This window comes from Neofelis nebulosa, chromosome 2, assembly GCF_028018385.1.
Source record: "Neofelis nebulosa isolate mNeoNeb1 chromosome 2, mNeoNeb1.pri, whole genome shotgun sequence".
NCBI lineage: Eukaryota > Metazoa > Chordata > Mammalia > Carnivora > Felidae > Neofelis > Neofelis nebulosa.
Genome location: NC_080783.1, coordinates 142,303,038 through 142,318,258, shown reverse-complemented (window position 1 = coordinate 142,318,258; position 15,221 = coordinate 142,303,038). Strand labels below are relative to the sequence as shown.

The window sequence follows — 15,221 nt, the reverse complement described above, 5'->3', positions numbered from 1 at the left end:
AAGTCAAAGAGTAAAACTTAATCTTTGTCTTTGAGAAGCTAATACTCTAGTTCTAAAGGTAAGGCCTAAGCGTATGAAAGGGTAGCGTAGGGCAGTTTCCTGATGAGTTCAGATTAAAGAGAACACTTCGACCGGTGAGATCAGGGAAGATTTTGTGATTCTTTACTACTAAGTTTCATATGTAGTAGACTTGGTATGAACCTCAAATTGAACATTTATTGAGCTTTCCTCAAGAAACATTTACCCTCGTTAAGAGCAATTAGATATATTAAAAAGCAAAATTCTATTATAAAAGAGATAAATTCCGGTTGGTAAAAATTCAGGGGGAGGTGGAAAGAAGCTGGTAGCAGGAGGTTAGAGATTGAGTCTGATTTTGAGTAAATATTTGTTGGCTGAATGAAAGTAAGAATTCATTGAAAAGGGTAATGCCAGAAGCAGGAGCAAGCATGGAGTATTTTAATTAATGTAAACATTTGGTTCTTTAAAAAATTTTTTTTAAATTATTTATTTTTTGAGAGACAGAGCAGGAGTGGGAGAAGGGCAGAGAGAGAGAGAGAGGGAGACAAAGAATCCCAAGCAGGCTCCAAGCTCTGAGCTGTCAGCACAGAGCCCGCCCGCCCTAGGGCTGGAACCCAGGAACCCTGAGATCAGGACTTGAGCCCAAGTCTAATTCTTAACTATCTGAGCCCCTGTAAACATTTGATTCTTGTGTTAATTTGCTGTGGCGTTGTTTCTTGACTTCCTGTATATTCTCTAATATCATGCAAATAATTCTTGATTAAAACTTAGAGGTTATACCTCCTAAACTATACACCTGCTATCTTGCTAGGAATTTATACAGCATACTGGTCACAGATGTAAACCTGTATGCCTTGCAAACCTGACTTTACCAGGTACTGGCTATTTTAACTCAGTCTCTCTCTTTGACTTTCTCCATTCTGGGCAGATGATAGTTTAAGCCATATGAAATTGCTGATAATTGCCCATTTTTGACCTACAGAAATGGTTCCATAGTTCCACCTGACATAGTATCTACCACATTGAGCAGGTGTGAGGAATTAGAGAACTTACAGTCCTTAGTATAGTACTTGCCTCATCGTAAAGGTTCAGTAAGTGAGAGCCCCTATCGTTAACACCTCCACTGTTTTCCCCTTACAATCCAGTTTTCACAACATTGGCAAATTCATAAAATGAATTCATAGCAGCATTGTGTTATGTTTTTAAAATTTATGTTATGTAAACTCATTTACTCTTCACAGCAAGTCAGATAAACTTACTGAAAATCTCACTACTAAAAGGAATTGGGGCCCCAATCAAAACCCAGACCCCTTATCTTCAAACTCCTTACTCTTCCATGTTACAATTTACTTTTGACACAAAAAGTGTATTTATTGATGTGATTTTAATTCTTGAGTGTGTGCATGAATGCTTTATATGCTTTTTATACCTGTACAGCTTTAAAAAATCTATATATTATACTTACTGATAGCCTCGTCATAATTTCATAGTATTGAGAAAGGGAAACTTAATGTTCTAAATTTATTTGGTGACAAAAACAAAAAATGAAAAATCAGAAGAACTTTATCATACACAGTTATTTTGAAGGAATCTTTTCTATAGAAGAGGAGTAATATTGCTGACATTTCCATTTTTTGGGAATAGCATAATTTTGGTTTTACCTGCTTTAAAGTTTTTCTACAGATGTTTGTAAATACAAAAGTCACTAACATCCACCACTTTTTTTTCATTTTCCTTGACCTCTCCAGGATCTGATACTATAATCCATGCTTCCCTTTGAGAACCATTCTCCTCAACTGGCTTGTAATTACACTACACCCAAATTTCCTCAACATATTTGATCACAGAACAATTTAAAAAAACGTAGTGAACTGTTGGAAGCCCAACAAGAGCTCATGAGCTATAAGTGTTTAGATTCAAGCAAAGAGCAAAAATGTTCTCATGAGTGAATTAATTGTTGCAGGAAGTGGTCACATTTTTATTCATAGTCTGTTTTTACATTATCCAAGAATAAATGAAATGTGAGAATTAGAATTAATTTTACCTTATTAAGGAATCACCTGGTACATTTTATTCTTAATAAGGTAAAATGGGTTCAAATTATCAAATCTTGGTTTAATATTATTTTATGCAATTGATTTAAATTTTTTTAATTTTTACAGTTTGTTTATTTATTTATTTATTTATTTAGAGAATGCAAATGGGAGGGGCAGAGAAAAAGGAGAGAATCCCAGGCAGGCTCTGCACTGACCGTGCGGGGCTGTTATCTCACAAACATGAGATCATGACGTGAGCCAAAATCAAGAGTCTGACGCTTAACTGACTGAGCCACGCAGGCACCCCACTCTCAATTTTAAATTTAATAATACACTATTATATTATTCTCCATAACAGACAATACAGTACACAGATGTCTATCTTGTCCATATTAAAAACAACGTAATACTCCTTTATATGAACATACTATAATTTATTCATTTATTTATTTTCCAAATGGTTATTTTATCAGATTGTTTGAACATTAAATTTATCCTTGTTTACAATCCAAAATAGTTACCTGAAGTTTGTTCCGTGTGTGTCTCTATGTGTGCGTGTGTGTTTACATTTATTGTATATTTGTTTTTAAACCCTTTGGCACAATTTTCTGGGGGTGTTCAGACTGCCACGATACATGTCAGGAGAGACCTTTCCTTTTGTGCTGCCCATACTATAACTTATTTATTCTCTGTATTTAATGGCCAGATAATTGCTTTCAGAATTTTGCTAGAATAAACATTGTGGCCATAAACATTCTTAGTACTTGCCTCTTTGTACACAGGGGAACATTTTTCTCCAATAACTAAATGTAGTACTACAGTCTTAAAGGGTGTGCATTTCCTGCTTTTATTAAAGCTACTGCTGAACCAATTTACACTCAAATTTAAATTGTGTAAGACTACCTATTTCCTCCCACAGTCACTAACACTAGATATTATCTGTTTCTTCAATTTTTGCCTGTCTGATGGGTAAGTGTATCTTGTTATTCTTTGATTACTGGTAAGATTTTATTGTTTTATGATATATTGTGATCATACTCTATGTAGTTTTATATGCCTTTAAAATTAATATTGTAGCATAAACATTTTTCCCATTTTTATACTGAATTATTTTTCCAGTCTCTCTTGACACACAGACCAGAACATTGCTAATTTGGGGCATGTTTTTGGCCTTAAAGCATGTTTGATCAAGGCAACTAGCACATATCTATTCAGTATGTAACCCCTGGAGACAAACAAGCTTTTAGTAAGGAGTAATTGAGACATGTTTTAAAAAACTTCACAGGCCAAGTTTCTTCCCTCCCGGTTCCTGTTTCTGTAGCAATTCCAATGAGGCGTGTTAGACAACATTCCGTGAAAGACCGGAGGCTGCTGTTCAATTCCTGGGGTGGTGGTTTGCCGGTGGAACAGTCCGCAGTGCCTCACTGCTATAGGAAGTCCATGCTACGTTATTTGATAATGTGCTCTGTGGTAGAAATCTTCGGTTGGCACTCAATCCCCAAATACCTTCCGGGGTGCCTTCGTGTGCAGCAGAGCGTGGAAGCGAAACCCTGTCATCTCAGCATCCCTTGCAGCCCTCCTTCTAGGTACAAGTTAGATTATGTCAATGCCATGTGCGAGTTTTAGATCTCAAAGTGTGATGGAGGGTATCCTGCATCTTGCGACAGCCACGGTCTCGTGTCCTATCCCCAGCTTTACAGGTGTCAGGAGGCAGTTTGCGCCGCTTCCTAATCCCTGGAACAAAGTGATAGTAATACTTTCTCAAAATCAGCAGGTTCAGTGGCAGCCTCTTGATTGCTCACACTTCTTATTGTGACACAGGAGCAGTTCTTTTGGAAGGACACTTAGGTTAGCAGTGTCACTCTGGGAGTTATTCCTAGAGGCCCAGACTCAAAGGTATCTACTTTGTTTTTTTAAATACATTTTTTTTACATGACTAGAATTCATACTGTCAACAACTATCTTTATTTAAAAAAAACTTGGAGGGCGCCTGGGTGGCGCAGTCGGTTAAGCGTCCGACTTCAGCCAGGTCACGATCTCGCGGTCCGTGAGTTCGAGCCCCGCGTCAGGCTCTGGGCTGATGGCTCGGAGCCTGGAGCCTGTTTCCGCTTCTGTGCCTCCCTCTCTCTCTGCCCCTCCCCCGTTCATGCTCTGTCTCTCTCTGTCCCAAAAATAAATTAAAAACGTTGAAAAAAAAAAAAATTCAAAATCCCAGTTGCTTTTAAAAAAAAAAAAAAAAACTTGGAGCACATGGGTGGCTCAGTTGGTTGAGCATCTTACTTTGCCTCAGGTCATGATATCATGGTTTGTGGGTTCGAACCCCACATCAAGCTCTATGCTGACAGCTCAGAGCCTGGAGCCTGCTTCGGATTTCTGTGTCTCCCTTGCTCTCTGCCCCACCCCCCCCACCCCCTACCTCATGCTCTGTCTCTCAAAAATAACCAGTAAACAATTTTTTTAATAAAAAAACAACATCATAGAAGACATTTTCTTTTGTTATTAAAGCTACTTTTAAGTACATCATTAATATTTTTTTAAACTTTTTTTGTTGTTAAATTCTTTTTAAGTTTATTTATTTATTTGGAGAGAGAGAGAAAGAAATAGTGACAGAGAGCACAAGCAACAGAAGGGGCAGAGAGAACGGGAGGGGGAGTATCCAAAGCAGGCTTAACGCTGTCAGTGCAGAGCCAGAAGCTGGGTTTGAACTCACCAACTGTGAGATCATGACCTGAGCCAAAACCAAGTCAGACGCTTTAACTGACTGAGCCACCCAGGCACCCCTGTCATGTTTTATTTTCTTACTAATTTGTAAAAACTAAGGACATAATTGCTTTGTTAGTCTTATGTCACATGTAATTTCCCATTTGGAATTTTCTTTTTAGTTTTGTTAAACCAAAAACAGTTTTGGTTACTGTGTTAATTGATTTATGGAAGCTTTTTATTTCTTTAGAAACGAATCTGATATTCTTTTCCCTTGTGGCTTTAGCTTTTGGTGTTATGCTTAGAAAGGCCTTTCTACCATGAGGTAACATAACAATATCTCCCTCTATTTTCTGCTAGTACTTTTATTGCTTCAGTTTCTACACTAAATCTTTATTCCATTTGGCATTTTTTTGATACAAGATATGAAATAGGTATCTTCTAATTCATCTACATACTTGGATTTGTTTCTAGTCGTTCCCTTCTATCTCTGTCTTCCATCCAGTGGCACACTATCATATTGTTTTATTTCATTTATTTTAATCTCATAGTACGAGTTCACTTGTATTGCTAACACCATACCATACCATTTGAGGATGCATACATAGGTATTAAAAGTAGAGGGACGCTTGGGTGGCTCAGTTGCTCAAGCATACGACTTCCGCTCAGGTCTCGAGGTTCATGGGTTCCAGCCCCGCATCAGGCTCTGTGCTGACAGCTCAGAGCCTGGAGCCTGCTTGGGATTCTGTGTCTCCCTCTCTCTCTGCCCCTCTCCTGCTTGCACATGCTCTCTCTCTTTCTCAAAAATAAATAAGCATTAAACAAACAAGTAGAAAGTAAAGAAAAGCAGTAGTCCCAAAAGTCAAGACAGTGGTCACTTCTGAGAGTGAGGGCAGGGTTGTGAGTTGAGAGGTGCACACAGCTGGCTTCTGGAGTGCCGCCAACATTTTACTTTCTGACCTAGGTGAGGTTACACAGGGGCTCACCTTATGATAATTCAAGCCGCACCAATGTTTCACTTACTTTTTCTGTAAAGAAGATGTCCCACATCAGATAGAACAAGCCAGTTTCTCTGGGGTGTGGCTGTTATTCTCCAGCTAACGTGTGTTAAAAGTTGATAGGGTTTGGATTCTACTAGATAGCTTAGGGAAGGAGAAACATACAACACACAATTTCAGCAAATTCTAGTTACTACAAGCCTTCAGACAGGGGGAAACAGGGCAGTGGCTCGTCCTTGAGAAGTTAGAGCCTTGTGTGGTGTGCACCATTGGATGACTCTTACACCCACGTCCTTGCTGGACACCTCCACTTGGAGTGCCCACTGGCACCCTGAACTCTTGGCCACTAAACCTGGCTCCCCGTCTCCCTCCTAAACTGTTCTGTATCTCACTTGGTGCACTACCTTCTAGCAGTTTCTGGAATTGTGGGAGCCCAGGGAGCCCTCCTTGCCTCCTTTATGGCTTCCACTCCCCACACTGATTTTCTTTGTGAAAACCACCCGGTTTCCATCTCTGCTTTTGGTCCCCTCCTTTCAACCCTTTGCAGAAGCCTTCTCATGCTGTGGATCTCCACAATGCCACCGCGGTGATCTTTCTCAACTGCAAATGGGCACCTCTCGCCTCCATTTAAAACCTGTTTCTGAACTCCCGGGATGAGAAGTTCCTCCTCTCCTGTCTGCCTGCTGACAAACTCATCCTTGGAAACAGCATGGGTGTCTTTTCTTCTGGGCCATCTTCGCTTCTCCCAGTGAACTCCTCTCTTCGCCCCTCCCCCACCTGTGTAGCTACCCTGCAGGTCCACCACTGCGGTCTCACACTGGCTGTTGCTGGGGTTTCTATTGTGTCTTCTGTACTAGCCCAGGTGCGCTGGGGTGGTGGGTGGCTTACTTGCTTTTGGATTGCTGTACCCAGCATGCTGCCTAGCACCTAATAGCAGATGCTCAGCTAATGTCTGTTGATCTGAACATGTGAATAAATCATTGTGGGCTGGTAATCCAGCAGAAAGGTGGGATATGCTGTCTTCTCACATAAGCAGGCATCTTGGAGCCCCCGAACAGCTAGTAGCCACTGCATGCCTTTGCCCTGCCCCATCCTTCTGTGCGTTTAACAGGGCAGTCCTCTTCTTCATGCTCCGTCCGCTTCCCATCAGCCACCCTCTCCATGTTAGTGAGCGTATTTCCCCTCCTATCTGTGTAGTGTCATGGAAGGGTCACTGAATTTGCAGTGGTAGACCTAGGAACTTCTCCTGGCTCTGCTAGCGGCTAGCTGTGTGGCCTAGGGCAAGTCAAATATTTTCCTATGAGCCTTGGGCTTTTCTTCTGTAAAGTGACAGGTGCAGTGGGTTAGACCACAAGGAGTGGTTTTAGAAGTGCCCAAGGGTCAGGTGGGCAACAGCTGGAACTGGGGCCTCGACCCTGCCTTTAGCCAGAGCAGCTCTGTCTTAGTGTGTTTTACTTACACATCTTGGTAAATATTTCATGTGAACAAAGGTTTCCCTCCGGCAAAACCTGTTCAAAAATCCACAGCTTAGGTGAATTTTCAAATCCTTTTCCTTTGTTTATTATCTCAGGAACTACAAAATCTCCATTTGTTAATAAGAAAAAGGTCTTGCTCTTCTGAAAAGGATTCTTATCTGCTGGGAAGGCTTCTCCTCCTATAGTTGTTGGTTTTTTGTTTCTTTTTTTAATTAAAATTTAATCATAGGTCCAGCTGGTTCTCTGAACTAACCTGACTTGTACAATCCTGGCTTGTTTGTATTTTTATTGTCTTTCTAACCTTTGCTCTCGGTTCATGCTGAGATTTGCTAGCTGATTATAAAACACAGTTCTGCAGTGAGGTCATCTTGGAGATTAGCTTGCTGCTGCAAGAGATCAGAGGCAGGCCCAAACTTGCTTTCTGTGAACTGAGTGGGAAGAGAAGCATGGGGCATTGGCAAAATTCATTTTAACATTTGCCATCTAAAAAGCATTTGTTAAAAAAAATCCAAACAATTAGGATACGAACTAAAATTCAGTGCATGTGAGTATAAAGAAAAAAAAAGCCATTTGTTGTGTAACTAGCACATGCAGGTGAGGAGCCGGGGACAGAGGTGGGGACTAAAAAGCAAGACTCTGCTATGTCTTCTGTTACAGATCAGAAATCTTCCAAGAAATGATCCAGCTAACCCCGAACTGTGAGGTCCATAAATGTTTGTTTCCTATTGGAAATAAAGAAAACTTGTGAGCCATTCTGACCTGTTGGTATAACCTTCAGAGATAAATTTAGTTCAGACTTGCTCTTTGTCATCTGAATCTGAATTCTTCGCTGTTTTTACATTAATGGTTAAAGCACATTACAAAGTCTGTAATAACTGTTATTTGGTGACTTACTGTCACTTGTTTCTTTAAATGAAGCAAAGTTGCCAAAGAAAGCATGGATTTTTGCCTCCATGCTTTTGCACCTGCTGTCCCTCCTTCTGGACCCTCTCCTGTCCTCACATACCCTCACTTTGGTTATCTGATTCTTTAAGTGTCTGTTGAACGTGTGACATCTTTTGGCCCCTTGTCTGGGTTATGCACCCCTCTCGTGTCCTCCTAAAACATCCTGTACTAATGCTGGCTGTAGAGAGCACTTTTATCAGGTTCATGATCATGACAGTCTGTAGTACTAACTTATACATAGGATTTACTGGCTACTAATCATAAATACAGTGAATTCACCTAACATGAATTCACTTAATCCTCTCATAGCTGGGAGGTGGGTACTGTTATCACCACTGTATACAAGAGGAAACTAAGATACACAGAGGTTAAGTGACTTTCCCAGGATCACATAGTTAGCATGTGGGAGAGCTGAGATTCTGATCCAGGCAATCTAGCTGCAGAGTCTGTACTCTTAAGTATGATAAGTCCGATGCCTTTCCAATGCCAGGACAGTCTTGCTCACAGCTAGCTGTATTCCAGAGCCCCGCAATTTCCTTGTACTTAGAAGGCAATAAGGCATACTTGTTGGAAGAGTGGATGAAGCATGACACTCACCTCCAGGAACTTTCCTACATGGTGGTTTGGTCACAGAGAGATCTGTGAGTCGGAGGCAGAGACTTACCTATGGCTGAGGGCCTGAGGAGGAAGGAGAGACTCATGCTATCTGGGAGCTGGGGGCTGACGGTGGGCTCAACATTCTCCCATGGGGAACTGGGGGCTCAGCCAGACAGTGACAGTCCCTCTCTGGTTGTGTCAGGACATCCTGGAATGCATCTTGTTCTGAATCTTGAACTAGTCACCCAGATGACCTCAATTTAAGAGAAATATTATACGTTTGATTTGCATAAGTCTATTAAAAACAAAAGCAAAATTCTCAGTGCCGAAGAGGGAAGAAATTAAACTTGCAGAACCATCTGAACAGTAGTTTCCAAAGAGCAAAGAAAGAACAACTTAAAAAAAAAAAAAAAAAAAAAGGATTTTGAGTCCAAAGAGCTTGTGTGGAGGAAGCTGTCATGAGCCGCCCCACCTTGCAATGCCTGAGGTCCATGGAGGGAAAGGAATGTCAGCAGAGTTTGGCTGAGGAGACCCACTTGGGAAGACACATGCCCTCCTGGCAGCTCTTCCATCCTGAGTGCCCGGGCAAGGCATTTATAAGAGCTGCTAAAATTAATAGGTGTTTTGACAGCGCTCAAGTAGCCTTTTATACATGCTCAGGTAGCCTTTAATTTCCAGATTAGATACGTTACAGGAGGGAAGTGAGAACATTTGCTGTAGAAAAGTCTGATCTGGGTCTTGCCCCTGCTTCTTGCACATGTAGGACTTCTTCCCAGCACGTGGGGTCCTTGCCTCTTCCCCTTCCCCGGGACCGTGCAAATCCTTCCCCTTTTCCAAACCTTCCCAGATAAATCCACTGCTTACTAATTTCCTAATTTTTGGAAATACTACATCATTTGCAATTTGTAGTGAAATGGTAAAGGCAGTATTATGATACCCTCCCACATCAAGTTGTGGGGTTTAAGATTATTTCTGCCAATTTCTTGAGCATGCCACTCAACCCCTTGGAGCCATCATACTAATAACAGTTTCCCGGTATGGGGTTATGAGGATTAACTAAGGAGATACATGGAAAGTGGTTGGCACACTGCCAGGCATACACCATGCCCTCATGGGCCAATTTTGTTTATCAGGGCCCCAGAAGCTTCTCTTTGCCTCTGGATCCTTTCTGGTCCTGGCGGTATCCCAGAAGTGACTCTGGGGTTCGAGGTGGTCTTGTCAACCACCACATTCAGCAGACACAGACACAGGGAAGTTGGGTAGGGACTGAAGCTACTAATCTAGTGTCCATGTCCCTTGGAATGAGGAGGATCCCTTCTGGGCTACAGAATAGAATGTGCTAGAGCAGCTTAATCCCTGGTTTATTTATTAACCAAGTCAAGGAGAGTTTGGCTGAGGATGTCTTTTTTCGCTCTACTCCATGCCCCATCTTGATCCTTTGGTTTCATTTAAATATAAGAAACTGAGACCAACCCAAACAGCAAAAAAAGATTTATTGGCCCAGAGCTGGCAGAGACAGCTCTTTGTCCAGGGGCCACTCATTATCATGCATTCCCAAGGTGTTTCTAACTTCCTTGTTCTTACTCCCTCACAGGGATTTTTCATGAGATTCAAAAGTAAGTATTCTAAAGGTTCCCCTATGAACAAAAGCTCACTGGGGGAGAGGCATCCCAGGCTCAAAGTCAGTAACTTGGAATTGGGCCGCCTGATCTCAGGGCTCTACTGCTAGGACAGAAAGAAACCGCAGATCCGAGCTGTGGGGATTCCTGGGTTTGGGTCTGCCGCTGTGGTCAGGAGCGGGACAGTCTTTGCCTGGAGATTTTCATTTTCACAACTCTGAGTTCTCCGTTGTTTAATCAAAAGTAGCTGAAACTATGGGGCGGTAAGTGAGGTGGCATGACAAGACCTGAATTCTGGGCTGTGGGATCAGGATTTGGTTCTGACCATGATTAATGGGGAAATTATTTTAAAAACATAAACCCCATTGCTCTGTGCCAGACATTTCCAGGCTGTTAACAGTTGCTAGCATTTGCTAAGCACTTAGCGCTAAAAAGGCCCTGTGCTGGATGTTTGTCAGGTGTTTCATTTAATCCTCATAACAACCCTTCAAGGGAGGCCTCCAGTATGAGCATTATATCCCCACTCTACAGATTTGAAACAGATGCAGAGAGGCTGGTAACTGGTCCAAAGTGAAATAATTAGAAAGTGGCAGAATTGGGACTTGAACTCACATGTGATCAATATCCAAGCTAGTGTGCATTTGGTAGAATTCAGGAAAAATAGCAGCAAATTCTCTCCTTTTCCCCCAGTTCAGTGAAATCGGTGGGAATAGATGTGCTCCCCTCTTCCTTATAATGTGGTCCGCAGTCTCCCAACCCTAGTGCCTTGGAAAGGGGGCGTGGATTTACCTCCAGCATTGTCTCAGGGAGGGAGGCTCAGGCTGGTGACATAGCCCAGCACCATGGGTCTGGTAATTGCCCGGTCTGGGTAGAAATAAGGTCCAAGCACAACTTGTACTGTGGGGAATGTGGTGTGAGGAGGTGTCCTTCCTGTCCTTCCTCTTAAAGGAAAGGTGCCAGTTCAGTCTAGATTTGTTTGTTTGTCAAAAGCACCAACTGCAAGGCCTTGGTGGGAATTTTTCCCTGTAACCCAGACTGTAAATGCCCACTGTAGGGGGGTTTGTTTTAGGGAGGAGGATTTGAGTTGGGCCATATCCAGGGCTGAGGTCAAGGTTGAGTGGGGCCCAACTAATGTGCTTTTCAGATCGCTCAGCTTCTCTCCTGCCTCTCCTCCCAGGATTTTAGCGAGGACCTGACCCAGCCCTTTACTTCCTAGGCCTGGGACAGACAGGCCAGAGAAGTGAAGGGATCTGCCCAAAGTCACAGTGCTTTGGGGTGGCATCAGAGCCGGAACTCCAGTCCCTTGGTATGCCTTTCTCTGCCCTGCTGGGCTCTTTGTTCCTGGTAAATTGACACAGTGAGAACTTCATGAGGAAAGTCTATATGCCATTACTTCTGTTGGTATGTAACTCTCTTTTTGTGTTGAAGTTTCTCTTCCAGGAAGAGACACTTTAGTAAGGGCAGTTAACTGTTGGGGTTTTCCCACCATCTTTCCCTCAGGAACTCTGAGGAGGTCATGATGAGCCAGCAAGAACACAGTGGTGCCTGACCTGAAGGTGCCTGATGGGCTAGGCCAGGCCAGTAAGTTACTCATTCAGCAAATGTTTATGGAGCCTAGGGCCCAAACTGGAGGTCACTGTGGTAATACTATCACCCTGGCCAGGACAATAGCTACCAGGCAGGTGGGAGCCATGGGCATGTAATCAGGCAACCATTCTACAGAGTGGTAATGTTTCGGAGATGACCCAGGCTGTTCCAGGAGCAGAGCTGATGGTTTCTCACTCAGTGGGGGACTCTGGCAGGACTCTGAGGTAACAGTGCAGCTGGGGATAGAAGAAGGAATGAAGGGGCAGGCAAGGGGTTCCAGGTGAGAGAGGTGACAGTCTGGGGATAGCACGTAGTTTATTGCCTGGAGCAAGAGCTGGAAGAGGGGAGAGATAGGCTGGAGAGGAAGTCAGGGGCCAGGCCTTGTGAATCTTGATGAAGACGTTGGACATTTTCCTGAGAGCAGCAGGGCGTGAGACCTCGATTCCATCTCTTGCTTGCAACTTAAGTGGGTGTGAGAGAAGCCCTTTGAGCCCACAAAAGAAGGTGTTTTTTCAAAAGAGAAAAAGGGGCAGAAAAAGTTCTGGCCTCTATGCCAGGGATTATAACTAACTCTGGCACTCCATGCTGGCCACCAAACCAGCTTTTGCCCTTGGATGTGGTTCAGTTCCAGACCTGGGGCTAGGGAATCTCTCATGCATCTTACCCCTCCATGCTTTCTTCCCTGCCACAGGCTGCAATGTACACTTGATGACGTGATTGTGGGTTCGTGCTGTCTGTCACCAGCACACTTTCAATCTCTGAAAGCCAAATGCTACATCTGGTGCCTTTTTGTTTGTTTGTTTTTCTAAATGGGACTATCTTCTTGTATGTTACTGTTACGAAAGTAATATATGTTCCTTACAAGAAAAAATTAAACATCACAGAAGTGTATACAATCAAAAGTGAAATTTCCTGCCTCCTTTTATAATCCCATTTCCCTAAGAAAATCATCCTTCCAGACAAAGGAATGCATATACATGTATGCCTAGACATTTTCTATTGCAGGATCCCACGTAAAAACAGGCTCCCTGGTCCCTTAAAACGTCCTTCAGTTCTTTTTGGAAGTCCCCAGAAGGGTGTCTCCCCTGTGTCCATAACCCTGTTGGTTGTCCCTCCACATAGCAACTTCTGTGTCCCCTCTCTCATGCTTCTAGTGTATCTGCTGCTCACAGAAGCTTGAAGAAACTCACAGAAGCCAAACACCAAAGTCCAGGTCATGGGTGCCATGTCTTCAAAGCTTCCTGTCCTTGGCTGGCAGACTTGAGACAGTGAGTTTCAGGCGGGTATGGGGAAAAGGTCATCTGTTCACCATGTGCTGACCACCCTTTGTCATCGGGGGCCCAAGGCTGCTCTGCTTAGACCCTGAGACTCGACGCGTCTCTTCTGAATGGTCCCATCAATTTCTGCTGCTAGGAGCCTAAAATTCAGTCTGGGAATCAAGTGGGAGGGGAGATGCTCTTCTTGTTTTATTGCTCCTTTCCCTTTTTTTTTGGCCCTGTCCACCCTCACAAAGAAAAATCTCTTCCTTCTTGTCCTTTGTCTTCAAAGGGTTTACATTAATTTGTAGAAGCTCTTTATATGTTATCAGTATCATGTATTATTTACCTTTACATATTATCACTTTTAATCTAAACTGAAAATATTTCTATCAGTTTAGCTTTCACATTGTTAGTCTTGTCCTTTGTCCTTAAGAGATTCAAAGTTTATTTAGTCTAATCTACATCATTTTTCGTTTATTGCCTCTATGTTAAGGACTCTTCCACTGCAAGATTACAATAATATTCTTTTCTAGTAATGTAGCAGTTGTATATTTAAGTTAAACACTTGAACCTGTCTGGAATTTGTTCTTGTGAATGTTGTGTGGTAAGTGGAGTTTCTTTAAAATTCCCCAAATGTTGGCTGTAGAAGCTAAAAGCTAAGAGAAGAGATAGACCAAGAGACTCAACTGGCTCTTGGATGCTCTATGTGGGAGAAACTTGTTTGCTGAAAACATAGAGGATTGTGCTCTTGGCCACTTTGCAGTTCCATCTGTTTCCTGCTGAGAATGACTCTCAAACTTTGTGTCTTTAGAGCCAGTCTTTTCCAGGTGATGTTAGTCCAGGCTTCAGAAGTTTGGATGAATTCAGGGCTGTGTTTCGTTGCATGTGAGGTAAGCTGAAGAATCACTGTAGATAAACTGAGGACTGACTTTCAGAGGAGGCCAGGGCTCTCCTGTCCACAACATCCAAACCTACCCTGGTGGGGTGGGCAAGTAACCACAAGTTCTGAGCTGCCCTGAGACCCTAAGATCCTCAATGACTCTTGGCTAACTTCATCAATGTTGGTAACTCTCTGTACCTGGCACTTGTTGGGACCTCAAAAATATTCATTTGTTGGATTATCAGAGAGCCATTAGGAAGAAAGTATGGATGCCAAAGAAGATGATGGCCAAAATAGGAGAACTTTCACAGCAGTTCGGTATAGGGGAGATGACATCCCTCCATCATATATTCAGCAAATATTAGTTGAGTACCTACTATGTGCCAGACACTTTCCTAGGAGCATAAGTGTGTCATTTTTTATCAAAAACCAATTCTCCAATACCAACTGGGTGTCCAGAAATTCAACTCAATTATCACACTAACTGTTGGAAGTTAGCAAAGACCCCAGAGGTTAAGAGTGCAGTCCCATAAGACTGCCCCGCTTTAGATGCCAAGTACAAATGGGGTCCCCAGGGTACCAGTATTTCTACCCAGCTGACTACAAAACTGGGGCTTCCCATGATCCTCTTACCCCCTCAGTTTTGATAATTTGCTAGAACAATACTCATAACTCAGGAACACATACTTATGATCACATTTTATTGTAAAGAATATAAATGGACCTGGGGCACATGGGTGGCTCAGTTGGTTAAGCATCCAACTTCAGCTCAGGTCATGATCTCATGGTTTGTGGGTTCAAGCCCCACATCGGGTTCTCTGCTGTCAGTTCAGAGCCTGGAGCCTGCTTCGGATTCTGTGTCTCCCTCTCTCTCTGCCCCTCCCCTGCTTACAGTCTATCTCTCTCTTTCTCAAAAATAAATAAACATTAAAAAAATGTTTTAAAGAATATAAATGGAACAGATGAAGAGGTACATAAGACGAGGTCCAGAAAGGTCTCCAGTGCAGGAGTTTTTGTCCTGGTGAAGCAGTGGTACCCAACGCTCCCAGTATGTGATTATGGTTATCAAATTTGAAGCTCCCAGGGGCGCCTGGGTGGCGCAGTCGG

At 42.8% G+C, this 15,221-nt stretch overlaps 1 long non-coding RNA gene across 1 annotated transcript; it reads right to left on the bottom strand.

The window, feature by feature from the left end:
* Positions 1 to 7,284: 7,284 nt before the first annotated feature.
* LOC131504357 (uncharacterized) lies at positions 7,285 to 9,392 on the bottom strand. The gene is made up of 2 exons (XR_009257947.1): positions 8,770 to 9,392; positions 7,285 to 7,949 (listed from the first exon to the last, which is right to left on the bottom strand). It is a non-coding gene; the product is annotated as an uncharacterized LOC131504357 (long non-coding RNA).
* Between the last annotated feature and the right edge of the window lie 5,829 nt (positions 9,393 to 15,221).